This window comes from Prionailurus bengalensis, chromosome B3 (assembly GCF_016509475.1).
Source record: "Prionailurus bengalensis isolate Pbe53 chromosome B3, Fcat_Pben_1.1_paternal_pri, whole genome shotgun sequence".
Classification (NCBI taxonomy): Eukaryota; Metazoa; Chordata; class Mammalia; order Carnivora; family Felidae; genus Prionailurus; species Prionailurus bengalensis.
This window is the reverse complement of record NC_057355.1, coordinates 47,536,137-47,556,927: the sequence shown is the minus strand read 5'-3', so window position 1 is coordinate 47,556,927 and position 20,791 is coordinate 47,536,137. Positions and strand designations below refer to the sequence as shown.

At 36.9% G+C, this 20,791-nt stretch overlaps 1 protein-coding gene across 8 annotated transcripts in view; it reads left to right on the top strand.

The window, feature by feature from the left end:
* TCF12 (transcription factor 12) overlaps positions 1-20,791 on the top strand; it is a 386,235-nt gene that overhangs the window by 279,062 nt on the left and 86,382 nt on the right. The window lies entirely within an intron of this gene.

Below are 20,791 nucleotides of genomic sequence, written 5' to 3'. Positions count from 1 at the left end.
CACAGATGGGGAGAAGGTATTTGCAACACCTGTCTGACAAATACAATGATCTCTGACAACTCAATAATAAAAAGCAACCCATTTTTTTTAAATAAGCAAAACACTTGAGCAGACACTTCACATAAGATATACAAATGGGTAATCAATACATTAAAAAAGTTTCATATTATGAGCTATTAGGCCCATGAAAATTAAAACCAGAGTTACGTATTAGTATAGGGCTAACCAGAATACCTAAATTAAAAAGATGATACATTGCTAGTGGGATTGTAAAATGGTTACAATGACTTTAAAAAACTGGCAGTTACTTAGAAAGTTAAATATGTATCTGCCCCATGACTCAGCTGTTTTACTCTGAGGTATTTATCCAAGATAAGTGAAAACATTGTTCACAAAAAGCTTTCTTCTCAAAAATGTTCCTGACACTTTCATTCATTATAGCCTAAAACTGGAAACTCAGATATTCATCAGCGGGAGAATGGATAAATGACCTATATTATGTTTATACACTGAATGTCATTCAGCAGTAAAATGGAATGATCTAATGATGCCACTAATGTCATACTGAGTGAAACAGGCCAAAATCTCAAAAATACTGTATGGCTCCATTTATATGAATTAATAGGCAAAACTATCCTGTATTGATAGAAGTGAAATCAGTGGTTGCCAATAGGAGGAGGGTTCTTCTGTAAAGGGACCCTATCTCTAAGGTGATAAAAATGTTTTATATGCATTCATCAAAACTGATGGAGTAGTTCACTTAAGATCTGAACATTTTATTATATGAATGTAACAGCTTAGTTTTTAAAAGATAAAATGAAAAGGAATGCCATTTTACAGTAGCATTCAAGAAATGGATAGGAATTCTGAGGAATAAATTTTAACAAAAGACCTGTAAAAACCTCAACACTGGTAAAAATTATACTACTAACCATTGCTTAAAGAAATTTAAAGAGACCCCAGAAAATCAGAGATGTACTATATTTATGAATAGGAAGATGATATTTTGAAAATGTCATTTCTGGAGCCTGGGTGGCTCAGTCAGTTAAGTGTCTGACTCTTGGTTTCGGCTCAGGTCATGGTTTCACGATTTCTGAGTTCGAGCCCCACATCAGGCTCTGTGCTGACAGCAGAGAGCCTGCCTGAGATTTTCTCTGCCCTTCCTCTGCTCTCTCTCTCTCTGAAAATAAATTTAAAAACTTAAAAAAAATTTTTTTCTTAATTTAAAAAAGAAAAAGGAAAATGTCATATTTTCCCAACTTGATCTATAGATTAAATATAATCCTAGTTATAACCTCGCTAGGATTTGGGGGGGGGGAGGGGGATGGGGGGCTGCTGAATTTACCAGCTGATTTTAAAAATCTTTGGAAGGCGAGGGTGGTGGTGCCTGGGTGGCTTCATCGGTTAAAGCCTCTGACTCTTGATTTCAGCCCAGGTCATGATCTCATGGTATGTGAAATCAGGCTTTGTGCCAACAGCCCAGAGCCTGCTTTGGATTCTCTCTCTCCCTCTTTCTCTGACTGTCCCCTGCTTGTACTTGCATGTACTCTCTCCCTCTTTCTCTCTCTCAAAAATAATTAAAAATTATTTAAAAACCCTCTTAGGGGTAATTGGGTGGCTCAGTCATTTAATGTCCAACTTTGGCCCAGGTCATGATAACACAGTCCTTGAGTTCAAGCCCCACATCAGTCTCTGTGCTGACAGCTCAGAGCCTGGAGCCTGCTTCAGATTCTGTGTCTCCCCCTCTCTCTGCCCCTCCCCCATTCACGTGCGCACGTGTTGCCCCCCCCTCTCAAAAAAAGAAAAAAAATTTAAAAACCCTGTTAAAATAAATAAGTAAAAGTAAAAATTTCTTTGGAAATACAAAGAACCTAGGAATACCCAATGCAGTCTTAAAAAGTGAAGAGCAGTGGTAGAGAATTTATGCTACCTGACTCTAAGACTTAGTGTACAGCTATATGTAATTAAGCAGCACAAACTGGCCTGATTGAGAAATATGACACTAGAACAGAATATAGCCCAGAAGTACACCCACGCTTTATGTAGTTCATTTGATTTTCAGCATTTTGCCAAAATAGTCCAATGAAGAAAGGACAGGTTTTTTTTTTCCATAAAAGATGCAATAATAAATGGATATTCATATAGACAAATATGAATGTCAGTCCTCTCACACTAAACACAAAAGTTATTCAGGATGGATCCTAGACCTAAATGTAAAAGCTACAACTATAAAGCTATAAAAAGAAAACAGGAGAATATCCCCTCAATTTGGGGGTAAGCAAATCTTTCTTATACGGAATACAAAAATTTAAAAACCACAAAAGAAAAAAATGATAAATTAGAATTAATCAAATTAAAGACTTCTGCTGAGGGGTGCCTGGGTGGCTCAGTTGGTTAAGCGTTCACTTCCTGATTTTGGCCCAGATCATGATCTCACAGTTCCTGGGATTGAGCCCCACATGCTTGGGATTCTGTCTCTCTCTCTCTCAACCTCTCCTCCCCTGTCTCTCTCTCAAAATAAATAAACTTAAAAAAAAAAAACTATAAAGACTTCTACTTATAAAAAAGCATAGGTTAAAAAAATGAATAGGGGCACCAGGGTGGCTCAGTCTATTAAGTGTCCAACCCTTGATTTCATCTTAGGTCATGATCTTCAGGGTTGTGGGTTCAAGCCCCAGGTTAGGCTCTATGCCTACTTAAAAAAAAAAAAAAGGAAAGAAAAGAAAAATGTCAAGGAAACATCTTCACACATTATAGGACTTGATTAAAAGATAAAGAATCAATAAGAATTTGTTTGTTTTACCATATATAAAGAACTGGACCAGGCAACAGAGTAAAAGATTTAGCATCAGGCCTCAAGAAGCTTACATTCTAGTTGGGGGAGACCAGCTCTGTACAAAGAGAAAATTAATTAAAATGATAAGATAACCTGTAGTAAATCTCAAGGAAGTGGCAGAGGTATGAGAACACAGAAGAGAGAGAAATTAACATGATTTTGATACAGGGAAGATTTTGCAAAGGAAGTATACAACTCTAAAGTCTTGGAGGGGCACCTGGGTGTCTTAGTCCATTAAAGTATCCAGCTCTTGATTTCAGCTCAAGTCATGATCTCACAGTTCATGGGATTGAGCCCGGGATCAGGCTCTGCACTGATGGTGCACAGCCTGCTTGGGATTCTGTCTCCCTCTCTCTTTTTATCTCTCTCTCTGTCCCTCCCCTATGTGTGCAAACATGTTCTCTCTCTCAAAAGAAATGAATAAACTTAATAAAACAAAATCTTGGAGAATGGGTAAAATTTGACCAAGTTGAGAGGAGGACATCTTGGGGAAAGAGAACATATGGGTAATGTAAATACAGTTAATAATATTCAACACATTTTGTAGGTGCTTCCTTAATTTTCTCCCACCAAAACTGTAAGCTTGTAAGGACAGGGTCAATGGCTGCTTGTTTGTTGTATTTTCAGCACCTACTCTGTGCCTGATCAATAGAAGGTATCAGTGAATACTTTTTGAATGAATATATTTTGAATGAAACAAATAAGTAAATGTGGATTCTGGGAATAGTAGCATTTTAGTTTGGCTTGAATTAAATATTTGTTTTGGGGAACAGTATGAGGTGTTTGAATTATAAGGATGTTGCTTGAATGCCTAACCAGTTTGTATCTTGTAAGGGTTTGGGATCGGACATGTGTGGCATGATGAAAAATACAAGTGTTTCTTAGAAAAGTTAAATCCAGGTTCAGGATATGCAAGAGAATTTATGAATTGGAGACTAGGCAACTATTTGAGATGGTGTAGCTCTAGGCCACCATACATGAACCATGGAATAGGAGGTAGTTTAGACAGATCTTAGTTTTCCTATAACAACAGCACATTGCAGGTGTTAAAAGATAAATTTTTAAAAATATGTAAAGTCATGACTGTCCTACAGATAAAAAGTGACTATGTATAGGTGCACTTGGGTGACCCAGTCAATTAAGCATCTGACTTCGGCTCAGGTCACGATCTCGCTATTCATGGGTTCGAGCCTCACATTGGTCTTGGTGCTGACAGCTCAGAGCCTGAAGCCTGCTTCAGATTCTGGGTCTCCCTCTCTCTCTGCCCCTCCCCCACCCGTGCTCTGTCTTTCTCAAAAATAAATAAAAATTAGAAACAATTTTTAAGTGACTATGTATATAGATTTTATCTCATCAGTGAAGAAATCTGTAAGGTGTCAGAACCAGTTCAAAGGAGAATCCAAAACAGCCATAGATGAAAATTATGGAAATAACTAAAAAAGAAACAACAACAACAAAAAACCAGAAGACTCATAAATACAGAGAACAATACTGGTGGTTGCCAGAGGTGAGGGGTGAGTGAAGTAGATAAAGGAAATTAAGATGTGCAAACTTCCAGTTATAAAATAAGTCATGGAGGTGAAAAGTACAGTATAGGAAATACAGTCAGTAATATTGTAGTAATGTTAAATGGCAACAAATGAAAACTATACTTATGATGGTGAGCATTGAGTAATACATAGAACTGTCAAATCAGTATGTTGTATGCCTGAAACTAATATGACATGTTAACTATATTTTAGTAACAAACATTTAAAAATAAATTTTAAAGATTACGGAAAATAATGTTCAAATGTAGACAAAACATTTTTCCCCCTTTGGAGCAGGATGCTAGAAGTGTTGAAAGTGGAGGAGAGTTGTTTATCCCTTTACTGGAAAGAATGTTTTTGCAGACAGTAGATAAGAATTATTTTGCATTGTTCTCAGTTATCTACAATTTATAGTTGTAAAATAGCTCCTATAGAATGAGAATCAGATAACCTAGAATGTTGGGCTCTGGAGTGAGAATCAGGGAACTATGACTATCAGCCAAATATTCTCACCACCACTCCCCTTTTTTTTATAAATGATTTTATTACAACATAGCCATTCCCATTCATTTACATATTGGCTATAGCTTCTTTCTTGGTACAAAGATGGAACTGAATAGTTAAAACAGACAATATGATGCACAAAACTTGAATGCTTTCTGTCTGGCCTTTATAGAACTGACCCTATTCCAGATAATGCATAATTTCCATCAAAAACACATTTTTTTCCTATACAGGTATGTGTTTCTGACAACTAGGAGAATCAGGAGCTTTCATATGTAGCAAATCCTATATTGACCTATTATTTCCCCAAGAGGTTTAATTAAACTAGTTGTTTTAAAGAACAGTTTGGATATTTCTTCCTAACAGCAAGCCTAATAATAAGGAACTTAGTTGGACCTTGGTCTTAGACTGAATTATTAGAAACATATTTTAGAATAAGGAAGTTCATATTGTATACCTGTCTGAGCATATGCTTTTCAGAACAGGCAGAAGTAAACTAAAAATCACTTAGAGAATCTTGCAAATAAAATAATTTGCAACTCTAGCATATGGAAAGTGATTGAAGGACTGAGGACTGTTTAGTTTTAAAAAGACTTTCATGAGGTGTTTTTTTTTCCTTTTTAAGTATTTGTTTATTTTTGAGAGAGGGAGAGAGAGAGGGGGGCAGGGGCAGAGAGAATCCCAAGCAGGCTCCACACTGTCTGCAAGGAGCCCAAGACGAGGCTCAAACCCACAAACCGTGAGATCATGACCTGAGCTGAAACCAAGAGTCAGCTGCTTAACCAACTCAGCCACCCAGGCACCCTGATCCTGATTTTAACGTAATGTAAGAAGGAATGTTTTCATGGTATAGAAGATAGAATAGTCAACCTAGGTAGATAGTGACTTTATTGTCAGTGGATGTTTTCAAGCACAGGCTAGACCTTCCCTTTACTGAAATTTTTATAATAGAGGGATTAGAGCATATGTTGTTTGATTGAAATAAAATACCTGAAAATGTTCTTTCAATTCTATGAGCTCTCTAGTGAAACAGGTATGGATGATTCAGCTCAGATTAGAGACCAGAAATAACTATTAACCTATATAGTTTTATATGTTTTTAAATTTTTTTTAATGTTTATTTCTGAAGGAGAGAGAGCATTAGCAGGGGAGGGACAGAGAGAAAGGGACACACAGGTTTCGAAGCAGGCTCCAGGCTCTGAGCTGTCAGCACAGAGCCCAATGTCAGGCTCGAACTCACGAGCTGTGAAATCATGACCTGAGCCGAAGTCGGAGGCTTAACAACAGACTGAGCCACCCAGACACTCCAATGTGTTTTTAATTTTTATTCCAGTAGTACTCAGCAGACTAAATGTACAAGCAGACAACAAATGTTTGGCTGCATAGATTACTGATAATAGTGATAATACATGTATACCTCAGAGGTACTGAAGGTTCAGTTCCAGATCACTGCAATAAAGTGAGTCAGGTGAATTTTTTGCTTTCCCAGTGCATATAAAGTTATGTTTACATTATACTGTAGTCTGTTAAGTATGCAGTAGCATTATGCCTAAAAGAACAATGTGCATACCTTAATTTCATCCATGAGGTTGGAATCAGCTTCTTCCAAACTCCCCTCCTGTTCACGTCGATAATTTGACCTCTTCCTGTGAATCATGAATGTTCTCAACAACATGTAGGATGGTCATTCCCTTCCAGAAGATTTTCATTTGACTTTGTACAGATCTTTCAGAGAGGAATTACAATCTATGGCAACCCTAGCCTTATGACATTTCTGTAATAATAAGATTTGAAAGTCAGAATTACTCTTTGATCCATGGTTGCAGGTGAGCAAGCATGAGAACAACACTAATGTCATTGTACATCTCCATCAGAGCTCTTGGATGACCAGGTTCATTGTCAGTGAGCAATAATATTTTGAAAGGAATCTTTTTTTCTAAGCAGCAAGTCTCAACAGTGGGCTCAAAATATTCAGTAAACTGTGTAACCATGTAAGCCATATTAACAGGTAGGCTGTCATCCAGACTTTGTCCCATTTACAGAGCATAGGCAGAGCATATTTAGCATAATTTTTTAAATATTTTTTTTAATGTTTATTTTTTTTGAGAGAGAGAGTCAAAGCATAAGCAGGGTAGGGGCAGAGAGATAGAGGGAGACACAGAATCCAAAGCAGGTTCCAGGCTCTGAGCCATCAGCACAAAGATCAATCTGGGGCTCCAACCCATAAACCACAACACAAGATCATGATCTGTGCTAAAGTTGGATGCTTAACCAAGTAAGCCACCTAGGTGCCCCTATTTAGCATAATTCTTAAGGGCCCTGTGATTTTAATAATGGCAAGTGAGCACTGGCTTCAACTGAAAGTCACTAGCTGCATTAGCCCCTAACAAGAGACTTGGCCTGTTCTGTGTAAAGCTTTGAAGTTGGGCATTGACTTTTCCTCTCCAGGTATGTAAGTCCTAGATGGCAACATCTTCTGATAGAAGCCTGTTTCATCTCCATTGAAAATTTGTTGCTTAGTGTGAACACCTTCATTAATTATCTTAGCTAGATCTTCTGGATAACTTCCTGCAGCTTCTATATCAGGACTTGTTGCTTCACCTTGTACTTTTATATTACAGAGGTGGCTTCTTTCTTAAACTTTATGAACCAACTTCTGCTAACTTCATACTTTTCGTTTGCATCCTCCTCAAGTCTCTCAGCCTTCATAGAATTGAGGTGAGTTAGGGCTTTGCTTTGGATTATGCAGTATTGTAGCTGGTTTGATCTTCTGTCCAGACCACTAAAACTTTCCACCTATCAGCATTAAGGCTATTTGGCTTTCTTACCATTCATGTGTTCACTGGAGTAGCACTTCTAATTTCCTTAAGAATTTTTCCTTTGGTATTCATAGGAAATTCATGGTATTCATGGTATTCATACCTTGGCTAACTGTTTGGTACAACTGGCTTAGATTTCATCCTATCTCCACATTTGACATGCTCTCCTCATTAAGCTTAGTCATTTCTAGCTTTTGATTTGAAGTGAGAGATGTGTGACTCTTCGTTTCACTTGAACATTTAGAGGCCATTGTTGGGTTATTAATTGGCCTAACTTGAATATCGTTGTGTCTCAAGGAATAAAGTGGCTAAGGAGAGGGAGAGAGACAGAAGAATGACTGGTCAGTGGAGCAGTCAGAACACAGCATTTATCGATTAAATTCACCCTCTTATATGGACACAGCTCACAGTACCCCAAAACAATTACAGAATAACCTTAAGAAATACAGTAATAATGAAGAAATTTAAAACATTGCAAGAATTACCAAAATATGACACAGAGACACAAAGTTAGCAAATGCTGTTGGAAAAATGGTACCTGTGGACTTGCTCGACAGAAGCAATATATATATATATATATGTATATATATCCTGGTTTTATATATATATAAATATATATATATTCCAGGATATATATACATATATATATATATATTGCAGGATAATAACCTGCAATTTGTAAAATGTGCAGTATCTGCAAAGTACAATAAAATGAGGTATGCCTAAACAAACATAAGGGCTAGCATATATCACATATTTACTAGTGTCAGGCATTGTGCTAAGCACCTTACAGACATTTCATATGGTCCTTGCAGTACTCTATGACAAAAGTGTTGCCACTGCTGTTGCTGTTATTGTTCTCCATTTGACAATGGAGGAACCTGAAGCCTCAGGAATTATGTAATTTATCCAAGGTTTCATAGCTGGTAAATGGTTAAGGATAGAAGAATTGAAGTAGTAATGAGATAATGGTTCAAGTGATAGACTATGTGGGATAGTTTTCAAAGGAAGGAAATGAAGCCATAATTAAACTTAGGGACTGGGGGGGAAAAGGGTCAAGCTATTGGATATCTTGAGGGATGCATGGGTGGCTCAGTCAGTTAAGCATCTGACTTTTGGTTCAGGTCATGATCTTGTGGTTTGTGCGTTCTAACCCCACATTGGGCTCTCTGCTGTCAGTTCAGAGCCTGCTTCAGATCCTCTGTCTCCCTCTGTCTCTGCCCCTCCCCTGCTTGCATGCACATGCACTCGCCCTCAAAATTAAGCATTTAAAAACAAAAAGATACATGAGGAGGCTGGCTGGCTCAAGGCAGTTAAGCGTCCAACTTCAGCTCAGGTCACTATCTCACAGTTTGTGAGTTCGAGCCCCACATCAGGCTCTGTGTTGACAGCTCAGAGCCTGGAGCCTGCATCAGGAAGGGCCTGGCCCTTCCTCTGCTTGCACTCTGTATCTCAAAAATAAGTAAACATTAAAAAAAATTGTTTTTAAACAAAAAGATACTGGATATCTTGAGCCAAAAAAAAAAGTGCAGTAAGTAGTAAAGAAGTTATGGTGTTGTAAAAATAGGTCATGTCATACTACCCAAAGCTATCTACACATTCAATGCAATCCCAATCAAAATTGCACCAGCATTCTTCTCGAAACTAGAACAAGCAATCCTAAAATTCATATGGAACCACAAAAGGCCCCAAATAGCCAAAGTAATTTTGAAGAAGAAGACCAAAGCAGGAGGCATCACAATCCCAGACTTTAGCCTCTACTACAAAGCTGTCATCATCAAGACAGCATGGTATTGGCACAAAAACAGACACATAGACCAATGGAATAGAATAGAAACCCCAGAACTAGACCCACAAACGTATGGCCAACTCATCTTTGACAAAGCAGGAAAGAACATCCCGTGGAAAAAAGACAGTCTCTTTAACAAATGGTACTGGGAGAACTGGACAGCAACATGCAGAAGATTGAAACTAGACCACTTTCTCACACCATTCACAAAAATAAACTCAAAATGGATAAAGGACCTGAATGTGAGACAGGAAACCATCCAAACCCTAGAGGAGAAAGCAGGAAAAAACCTCTCTGACCTCAGCCGTAGCAATGTCTTACTCGACACATCCCCAAAGGCAAGGGAATTAAAAGCAAAAATGAACTACTGGGACCTTATGAAGATAAAAAGCTTCTGCACAGCAAAGGAAACAACCAACAAAACTCAAAGGCAACCAACGGAATGGGGAAAGATATTTGGAAATGACATATCGGACAAAGGGCTAGTATCCAAAATCTATAAAGAGCTCACCAAACTCCATACCCGAAAAACAAATAACCCAGTGAAGAAATGGGCAGAAAACATAAATAGACACTTCTCTAAAGAAGACATCTGGATGGCCAACAGGCACATGAAGAGATGCTCAACGTCGCTCCTCATCAGGGAAATACAAATCAAAACCACACTCAAATATCACCTCACGCCAGTCAGAGTGTCCAAAATGAACAAATCAGGAGACTATAGATGCTGGAGAGGATGTGGAGAAATGGGAACCCTCTTGCACTGTTGGTGGGAATGCAAATTGGTGCAGCCACTCTGGAAAACAGTGTGGAGGTCCCTCAAAGAATTAAAACTAGACCTACCCTATGACCCAGCAATAGCACTGCTAGGAATTTACCCAAGGGATACAGGAGTACTGATGCATAGGGGCACTTGTACCCCAATGTTTATAGCAGCACTCTCAACAATAGCCAAATTATGGAAAGAGCCTAAATGTCCATCAACTGATGAATGGATAAAGAAATTGTGGTTTATATACACAATGGAGTACTACGTGGCAATGAGAAAGAATGAAATATGGCCCTTTGTAGCAACGTGGATGGAACTGGAGAGTGTGATGCTAAGTGAAATAAGCCGTACAGAGAAAGACAGATATCATATGGTTTCACTCTTATGTGGATCCTGAGAAACTTAACAGAAACCCATGGGGGAGGGGAAGGGAAAAAAAAAAAAGAGGTTAGAGTGGAAGAGAGCCAAAGCATAAGAGACTCTTAAAAACTGAAAACAAACTGAGGGTTGATGGGGGGTGGGAGGGAGGGGAGGGTGGGTGATGGGTATTGAGGAGGGCATCTTTTGGGATGAGCACTGGGTGTTATATGGAAACCAATTTGACAATAAACTACATATATTGAAAAAAAAAATAGGTCATGTCAGAGTTGAATATTGGACTTAAAATTTCAGGAGTCAGGGGTTTCCAGTACCTACAGCATCCTTTTGGCAGTAAATTAGTTGGTGGAAAGAGCACCTGGGTGGCTCAGTCAGCAGAGCATCCATCTGACTCTTGATCTCAGGGTGCAGAGTTCAAGCCCCACATTGGGCCTGGAGCCTACTTAAAAAAAAAAAAAAAGTAGATGAGTTGATGGTGATAGGAGGAATCCTGGAGTCAGGAATGTTAAAAAGACATAAAAGTGGCTATGGATCAGTGTCGAAGCTCTCCAAGAGATGATTACCTCATTAAGTAGCCTGTGAAGAGGCTATGCCTGCTGGTATTCAGTAGGTATTCAGAATATGTTTGAATCTGAATCCTGTGATATAGGAAGGAAATATATTACCAGGATAATAAGCCATCAGCTACCTGCAGAGGGGGAGCATCTGAGTTTGAAACATAGGTAAAATAAATTACTTTGTGGAAGGAAAGTCTCATTTTAAAGTATCAGGCAGTAGGCAAGTTTAATTTCCTACTTTGGTTAAAAGGCCAGAGAGAAATGATGCATAGGTATTTGGCAGGGAAAAAACCTCATTTTTGTTCTCTCCATAAAACTTGCTAATTATACTTTTGGTGGTACTCATTGCTCTTTGAATACATTGTTTAAAAGTCAGTTTAAGGGCATATGGGTGGCTCAGTCAATTAAACTTCGGACTTTTGATTTCGGCTCAGGTCACAGTCTCAGCTTCATGAGATTGAGCCCTGCATCAGGCTCTGCACTGACATTGTAGAGCCTGCTTAAGTTTTTTCTCTCCCTCCCTTTCTGCCCCATCCCTGCTCGCATGCATGCTTGCACATTCTCTCTCAAAATAAATAAATATTAAAATAAATAAGTAATAAAAGTCAATTTATTCTTCGGGCGCCTGGGTAGCTCAGTTGGCTGAGTGTCCAGGTCATGATCTCGTAGTTCACGAGTCTCATAGTTTGTGACTTGGAGTCCCACATTGGACTCGCTGCTTTCAGTGCCAAAGCTATCAGCACAGAACCTGCTTTGGATCTTGTGTCCCCCTCTCTCTGTGCCCCTCAGTTGCTTGCGCGCGCACGCTCTCTCTCCCTCTCTCTCTCTCAAAAATAAACATTTTTTTAAAAGTCAGTTTATCCTTTTGCAAACTGATTTCAGAAGAAAAGAGTATATTAAATAATGGCTCGAGATTGGACACCATCTCAGAGGGGAAAAATGAAAAAAGAGGTGACCACAGCCTGGGCATTACATGATTATAAGATATTGTTGTCAATTGTAGGGTCTGTATAACAAGAAGTGAATAATGGTAGAATAAGTAAAGCAGGAGCAGCAGAATACTGAAAGTTAAGTGAAGCTGGGTGAAAGGTATAGGAAGGTTCATTATATTGGAGGGTTTTTTCTATTTTTGTTTATATTTGAAAATTCCCAAAATAAAAAGCTTAACTTTTTGAAGATGTTCCAGTATAGGATGTTTCAGTTCAAAAAGTATTTCATACCTAACTATATGCCTACTACTGTATTGTATTTTATGTTATTCTTAATTGTATTTTTCGAAATACAAGGGACTGGGAAGAGAAGGTACTCATTTACTGGCATTAAAGGGAAAAGGAGTGACTTCTTAGTATCAACTCTGCTGAAAATCTTAGGACTCCATAATACCATTTCCACAAAAGCAAAAGAGAAATGATACTTCTTTATCTCCTGTTCTTTTAATGTTGGTTAGCACCTCACAGAGCAGGTTCCTTTTTATTCACACACACAAAAAAAATAAATAAAAGGTTCAAAGGCACACTGGTAGCTTTGCAGGAAGACTTAAGAGGACCCTATTTAACAAGGAAGTTTCTAACTTCAGACACTCAGAAAAACTCACTTAGAAGAAGATGGGCTTAGAGTATGCTCACTGCTGACCTCTTGAGAGTCTGCTTTCAAGAAATCCCTTATAGCATTTGGAAGTAGGCACTCAACCTAAAAGAAAGTGATTCTTTTTGCATATTTGTAATTACTTAAATACTGGGTATATTAAAATTGTTTTTAATGGTTTTCATTATAGTTTTCTTTTTATTCCCCAGAGTCTTCCTTTGTTGATCTCTATCCCATATTTTCTTCCTACTCAATAATCTTTTCATTGGCTGATGTAGGATTTGAGAGAAAAGTTCAGACAAAAATTAGTGAAAATGATACATTAAGATGGTAAAATTTCCCTCTGTTACTGATAATTAAAGGAGATTGGGAAATTCAAACTGCTAAGATTACCATGTTTTACTAATTTAATAGTACATAGGTAGTTTCTTAAAGATTGGGCTGATTGCGTTGGCAGCATGTGTTTGATGGATGACTGTCATTATCTTCTCAAACCTGCCTGACACTTTAAGTATAGAAAATGATAATTAAATTTTCAAGAGACCATGTTGAGATTATAAGATTTAGGGCTTGTAAAAGAACAAGCATAACAGTTGGCTAGTGGTGGTTGGTATGTTTTTATTGACCTGGGGGAAGGAATAGAAACATCTCAGGTTTTCTTTTACTTTGTTTCCCTGTATAGTCTCCCCTCCCCCTCAATTAATGTATTGTCCAAAGTGTTGGTAATGACTTGGAACTATTCAGGTTGCACAAAGCATTTAATGAAATCTTGCCTTAGACAAAACACTAGAGAGGATCATAATTAATGTCTCATTTTCTGCCAGTTGCTATTGATTACTCATTCAAGATCCCTTTGTTCTCAGAATGATAACAACTGTAGTTTGCATCACTATCTAATGAGATTCTCAGGATAGAATTCTTTAACAACATGCTGATAATTGCTAACATATCCCTGGAATTTCAATGTAAATGAATTTGCATCATAATACAATTATTTCACAATATCTGTTTTTTCCAAATTCAAAATTTATTAGTCTTTTTTTAATTATTTGTAAAAAATTAACAGAAGACTCATATAGTATTAAAGCCCTACGTTTATATTTTGCCCCTTTACCCTCTGAGTTTTTTATTTGATCATGAGTGGCTTCTTTGTCACTCTCCACTTCCCTGTCTTAATCTCGGAAACCTTAAGTGAGTGGACTTAAAGCTAAACTGTATTGTGATATTTCTCAGTTAAAACAATTACAAATATGGTAATACTATACTGATTCTGCTCTCAGAACGATTTTGTTTCTTCATCCCTCAGTGACAAAGGAAATACATGGTACAGTTTAAAGAATTCAACTGAGAAATTTTAATAGTTTATGTTGTCTGTTTTATCATGATTGTGTTCTATACTTTTTTATTGTTTTAATTAGTACACTCTCCTCTCAAGAAGACAAACCTGAGAACAGCTGCTTGCCTTTATATATTAAAACTGCATACCATTTCAGGACTGTAATATAGACATAAAATTAAAGAATTCTGTAAAATGTACACAGCAGAGGTTCCATGAGTCCATATTAAATATTAAACATTTTTACAGTGTGCAACTATAACATACTTTGTATCTTATTTTTCTAGAAAACAAATCAGTAATGAATTAGTGCTTCAAAGTTTTAGTCATAAAATGAGGCTAACAATTTTTTATATAGTGTTAATTAATTTAACCTTATTAATTAATAAGTCCTTATTTAATCTGAAGTTATAAATGGATATGAAATTATATTTTAGTACATTGTTTGGGCCAAGCCATTTAATGGTAAAAAGCAGTTCTGAGGAAGTAAGTTTATGTTTATCAAGATTTCAGACACTTTCCCTTTTAAGGGTAAAGAATATCCAAATTACTGCATTGTGGTTCTGAATCCTCTGGGCTGCTAAACCCCACCATTTTTATATAGGATATTCTTCTGATTTCCTATGAAATCACATTTAGAGTACTTAAGAAGTTACATTAATAAATGATGTTGGTCAAACTCACTACTTTATTCCTCTCCTTTACTTTTTGGTCACCATGAAGACTTACACTGAATAGTCTTTTCAATTTAACATTTTAGAGTCAGGGTTTCTTGGCATGTGAAGAGGGAGAAAGAATATATATATATATATAATATATATATATATAATATATAATATATGTGTGTGTGTATATATATCCACATATATTACATGTATTATACATAGGCTACTATAAAGAAATGGGAGTTTTTATTTACAGGCTAGAGGTTTGTCATACATAATTTAAAATGAAACTTTACTGTAGTTTTTCGTACAATAATCTAGGCTGTATTAGTGTTTCTGGGATGAACCTTAATTGATTATTCTTCAGTAATTAGATACATTTTTCACAGTTGAGGTTTTAGATGACTATTAAAAAGATTATTTTCTAAGACTGTGTTAAGAAATGTAGTGCTCTGTCATTTCGGAAAACTAATTCTGCCTTGAATAACATGGCTTGGCAGAATAAAACTGCTTTGCCTAGTTCTGTATCCTCTGGGATTGTGTATTCTTTTTGCTTGTACCTTCAGGACAAGATCAGTGGCAATCAATAATGCTTCTCGTTAGTTTTTAAGCAGGCAGGAAAATCAATAATATGAACTGATACATAATTTTATTTTAAGAGAAATAAACTAGTTTATTATTTGTGCTTTAGTGTTACCAAAATATTTGAAGAATCAAAGAAAAGAAAAATACTTTATAAGTGATATAATATCAAGATATTAGGCTCATATAGTTTAGCCCTTGACTTTTTTTTTAATCACTTTCCATTAGTTTCATGGGTATTATTTCCTAGATTGCCAAGTCCTCATGGAGAAAACATTGTCTTAAACTTCTTTTGTATTTCTTGTAGTACTGAACAATTCATTTTAATTAATAGGATAAAATATTCTGTGTTCTTAAAAAGAAACAATTTCTCCTACATATAGATCAAGATACAAATTGAACAGGGAAACATGGTTATTTCTATGATTAAGACAACTAAGTGAAGAACATCTTCTATGGGTTTTTTTTAGCATTAATATTCACTATGGAACAAGAATACAGACTATTTGCTAACCATATCTCCATATTTACCTATACTAAGGAGAAAGGTTTATCAACATTATTGGTAAAAGTAAACTTTTCTCCTAAAAAAATTTTATTCTTCTTCCTTTCTTCCATGCATGTGTACAGAATCTACCAGTATGTATTCTATAGATAATACAGCTTTAGGATTATAATCCACAAAGTCATTTACAGGTCACTTAAATGTTTTGAAGTTCATGGTCTTACATATGGTAATTATGTTCCTGAACTATTGTAGAAGTCTTCTTCATATTGAAGAAGGAAACTCTGAAGCAGACATAGATTCAAATTAGGGTTCTACTACTTGTTATCTGTATAACATATAATTTATATAATAAGATTGCAGTAAATATTACCTAAGATGGTACATTTGTAAGTATGCTTGTCGATCCTTGATATTTATTCTGATTTTCTCCAACTTTTTATTTTGAAAAATTACAAACTCACAGGAAGGGTACAAGAATAATAAAGTGAATATTTATGCGCTCTTAACGAAATTTCATCAGTATTTCACCACATTTGTGCGTACACAGTCCTTTTCTTTCACTTAGTATGTGTATGTGTTTGTATCCTACACATGAGTTTATACACACAAATACACATCTGCTGAATCATTTTCAGAATAAGTTGGCATTTTTCTATTTATTCTTGATTTAGATTAATACAGTTTGAATCTGTCACACTCCTTTTTGGATTTAGCCTTTAATTGTCAACCCTCTCTCTAGGGGCCTGTCCATTCTCTTTCCAATTTCTAACATCCAATAGCCTTTGGGAGTTGTAATTCAGCTTAGATGCAGGGCAAACAAGGTCTTCTTACTTAGGATAAAGAGTTTTCTGCCCAGAAAACAGAATATGAAATGTCATTCACCTTATTTTCATTCTTTCGTGGAATGAAAGAAGTAAAGTGGAATGAAGGATGTAAAATTTTCCCTTTTTGCAGATGGTATGATCTTATATATACAGAATCCACCGTAAAGCTATTTGAGCTAATAAACAAATCTACTGTAGTTGCAAGATTCAAGATCAAAAACTAGTTGTACTTCTGTACACTAATAATCAACAAACCAAAAATAAAATTAAGCCACCAACTCCATTTAGCATCCAAAAGAATAAAATACCTAGGAATAGGGGCTCCTGGGTGGCTCATTGGGTTTAGCATCTGACTCTTGATTTTGACTCACAGTTCAAGCCGAACAGTTCAGCTCACAGTTCATGAGTTCAAGCCCCACTTTGGGCTCTGTGCTATCAGCGCAGGGCCTGCTTGAGATTCTCTCTCTCCTTGTCTCTGCCCCTCCCCTGCTCACACACTTTCTCTCTCTCAAATAAACTTCTTAAAAAGCTACCTAGGAATAAATTTAACTACAAAGTGTCAGACATATATACTGGAAACTACAAAGCATTGCTAAAAGAAATTACAGAAGACCGAAATTACAGATTCAGTGTTCATCAGTCAGAAAACTTAATGTTGTTAAGATGGCAAAACTCCCAAAGCAATCTTCAGATTCAGTGCAGCCCCTATCACAATTCCAGTGGCATCTTTTTGCAGAAATGGAAAAGTTGATCCTCAGATTTTCTGTATAATTTCAAAGAACCCCAAATAGTGAGAATAGTATTAAAAAAGAAGAAGAAAGTTAGAGTACACACACTTTTCATTTTCAAAACTTACTACAAAGCTACAGTATAGAACTGGTACAAGGTGGACATACAGACAAATGAGATAGAATTGAGAGTCCAGAAATAAACCCAAATATCTATAAGCAATTGATTTTCAGCAAAGGATGCCAAGACCACTGAATAAGGAAATACTACTTTTTTCAACAAATGGTACTAACACAACTGGATATCCACATTCAAAAGAATGAAGTTGGACCTCTACCTTCTACCAACCATATACAAAAATTAACCCAAAATGGATCAGTGATCTAGGTATGAGCTGAAACTATATACTCTTAGAAGAAAATACAGGGTTAAATCTTCACTACCTTGAATTTGGCATTAGATTCTTAGATGTGACGTCAAAAGCATTACAAAAGAAAAAAAAATTAAGATAAATTAGACTTCATCAAAATTAAAAACTTGGACATTAAGAGGTAAAAAGACAGCCTACAAAATGGGACATGCAAATCATGTGTCTGGTAAGTGTCTAGTATAAGAACTCTTTTCTTTTAATGTTTATTTATTTTGAGAGAGAGCACACGTGCATGAGCAGGGGAGGGAAAAAGAGAATTCCAAGCAGGTTCTGCACTGTCAGCACAGACCCCAACACGGGGCTTGATCTCACGAAATGTGAGATCATGACCTGAGCCAAAATCAAGAGTTGCTTGCTTAACTGAGCCACCCAGGTGCCCCGGTGTATAAGAACTCTTACAATATAACAGTAGGAACACAACCCAATTTAAAAATGGTCAAAGGACTTGAATAGATGTTTTTCTGAAGAAGACAATACAAAGGGCCATCAAGCCCATGAAGAGATACCCAACATCATTAATCATTCGGGAAATGGTAGTCAAAACCACATTAAGATACTAGTCCATACTAGTATGGCTACAATTAAAAACAAAAAACTAGTAAGTGTTGATAAGGATGTGATTGGAATCCTCATACATTGCTGGTGGGAATGTAAAATGGCCCGGCCATTGTGGAAAACAGTTTGCCAGTTAAAGATAGAATTGCCATATGACTCAGCATTTCCACTCCTAAGTATTACCCAAAAGAATTGAAAACAAGTATTCAAATAAATGCCCATACACAAATGTTCATAGCAACACTATTCACAGTAGTCCAAAGTGAGAAACAACCAATGTGTCCCATTAGTGAATAAATGAATAAACAAATTATAGTATGTCTATACAGTGGAATATTATTCAGCCCTACAAAGGAATGAAATACTGATAAAAACTACAACGTGGATACACTTCAAAAACATGTGAAGTGAGAGAAGCCAGACACAAAAGGTCACATATGATTCCAATTACATGAAATACTCAGAATAGGGAAATTCATAGAGACAGCAGATTAGTGGTTGCAGAGGCTACAGGAATGGAAGTAACTGTTTAATGGGTACAGGGTTTCCTTTGGAGGTGATAAAAATGTTCTGGAACTAGATGGTGATGGTCACATAATGAATATACCACATATCACTAGTTGGAAACTTTGCAGTGGTTATCTTTATGTTATGTGAATTTGTGCCTTTTTTTTTCAACGTTTTTTATTTTATTTTTTGGACAGAGAGAGACAGAGCATGAACGGGGGAGGGGCAGAGAGAGAGGGAGACACAGAATCGGAAACAGGCTCCAGGCTCTGAGCCATCAGCCCAGAGCCCAACGCGGGGCTCGAACTCATGGACCGCGAGATCGTGACCTGGCTGAAGTCGGACGCTTAACCGACTGCGCCACCCAGGCGCCCCGAATTTGTGCCTTTTTAAAGCTGAAACACAAGTTGTTTAAAATCATTAAATAGCGTGATAAACTGAAAAGAGAGTTTTTCTTGATTATTAAAATAGAGGCAGGAACTGGGCTACTGATGACTTCTGTTACAAAGTTCTACTGATTCTTGCTGACCAGAGCTGAGGTTTATTTGTTAGTACCTTTCTGATATTCATGAGTATGGTCACGGCAGGTATTAAATATGGGGTAGGAGAGTAGTATATGTATCAGAGGAATCAGCCCTTTTCACATGAGAGCATCCTCTCAACTGTATCCAGCACCTTTTCCAGTTGAAATCTTTTCCCCTCAGCTACCAGAAGGCTTGGAACCAAATTCTGCCAAGTTAACTTCATTTGCTTTATGATAGGGTCACTGGTTTAGTAGGTCAGGGCTGCTGAATCTCTGGGTTTCAGTGAAGCACTTGATAAAGTTTCATGCCATTGTAGCATACCTTAGGGATCTCCTCAGGCTTGTCATCCTCATGTCTTCTTTTGGTCCCATTTTTTATGCCCCAGTACTAAAAAGGCTAGCAAATGCATTGGTTAACAGACTCAGAATCTAAAACAGATAGAAATGATAAAATATAACGAGATTAATTTGATCAGGTAAATGTTAACTGTTGAACTTGGAATTAAAAAACACAACTGAAAAAGGTAACCATTGGAGGGACAAGACTTAATAGCAACATATGCAATAAAGAGTAACAGCGTGTGATCACTCCTAACCTCTTAATATGAGCTAGCACAAATGGGTTGTGTAAATGTAGTGTTGAAAATGACTCTGCACTAATCAGGTCACATCTGGGGCATTGTCATCCATTCCATTTTACAAGACACTTTGACAAACTGAAAATAAATCCAGAGGTCTTATGTCAGAGATGATGAGGATTACATTTAAACCCCCATGTCATGAAGCACAGTTGAAGGACACAGGAATGGCTTGTCTTGAAAATATTGGCAGTCTTTAAACAATGAAAACTATCCTAAAAGAAAAAAAAGAAGAAAGAACAGAATTGACTGCCTTGTATGGTCATGAAAGCATTCAAGCAAAGACTTGGTCATTTTTCAGAAGTCTTCTTGATGATTAAAGGGTGAAACCACATAGTAACTAAAGTGTGTTTCAACCTTAAGATTGTTTAGATCTACGTAATTACTAGGAATTAGGTAACATGAGGATGAGGAAAGAGAGAACATGTAAGTTTATTTTTTTAATGTTTATTTTTGAAAGAGAGAGAGAGAGCAGGGGAGATGCAGAGAGAGAGAGGGAGACAGAATCCGAAGCAGGCTTGGAGCTTTTGGCGCAGAGCTGGATGCAGGGATCAGACTCACAAACCGTGAGATCATGACCTGAGCCAAGGTTGGATGCTTAACTGACTGAGCCACTCCACGCGCCCCGAGGAAATGTAGGTTTAAGCCAATGTTCTAATAAACCATCGTTCAAATATTTATTAGATGCATCTAATTCAAGGCATTGTTGAAGGCATTAGCATCCTCTGA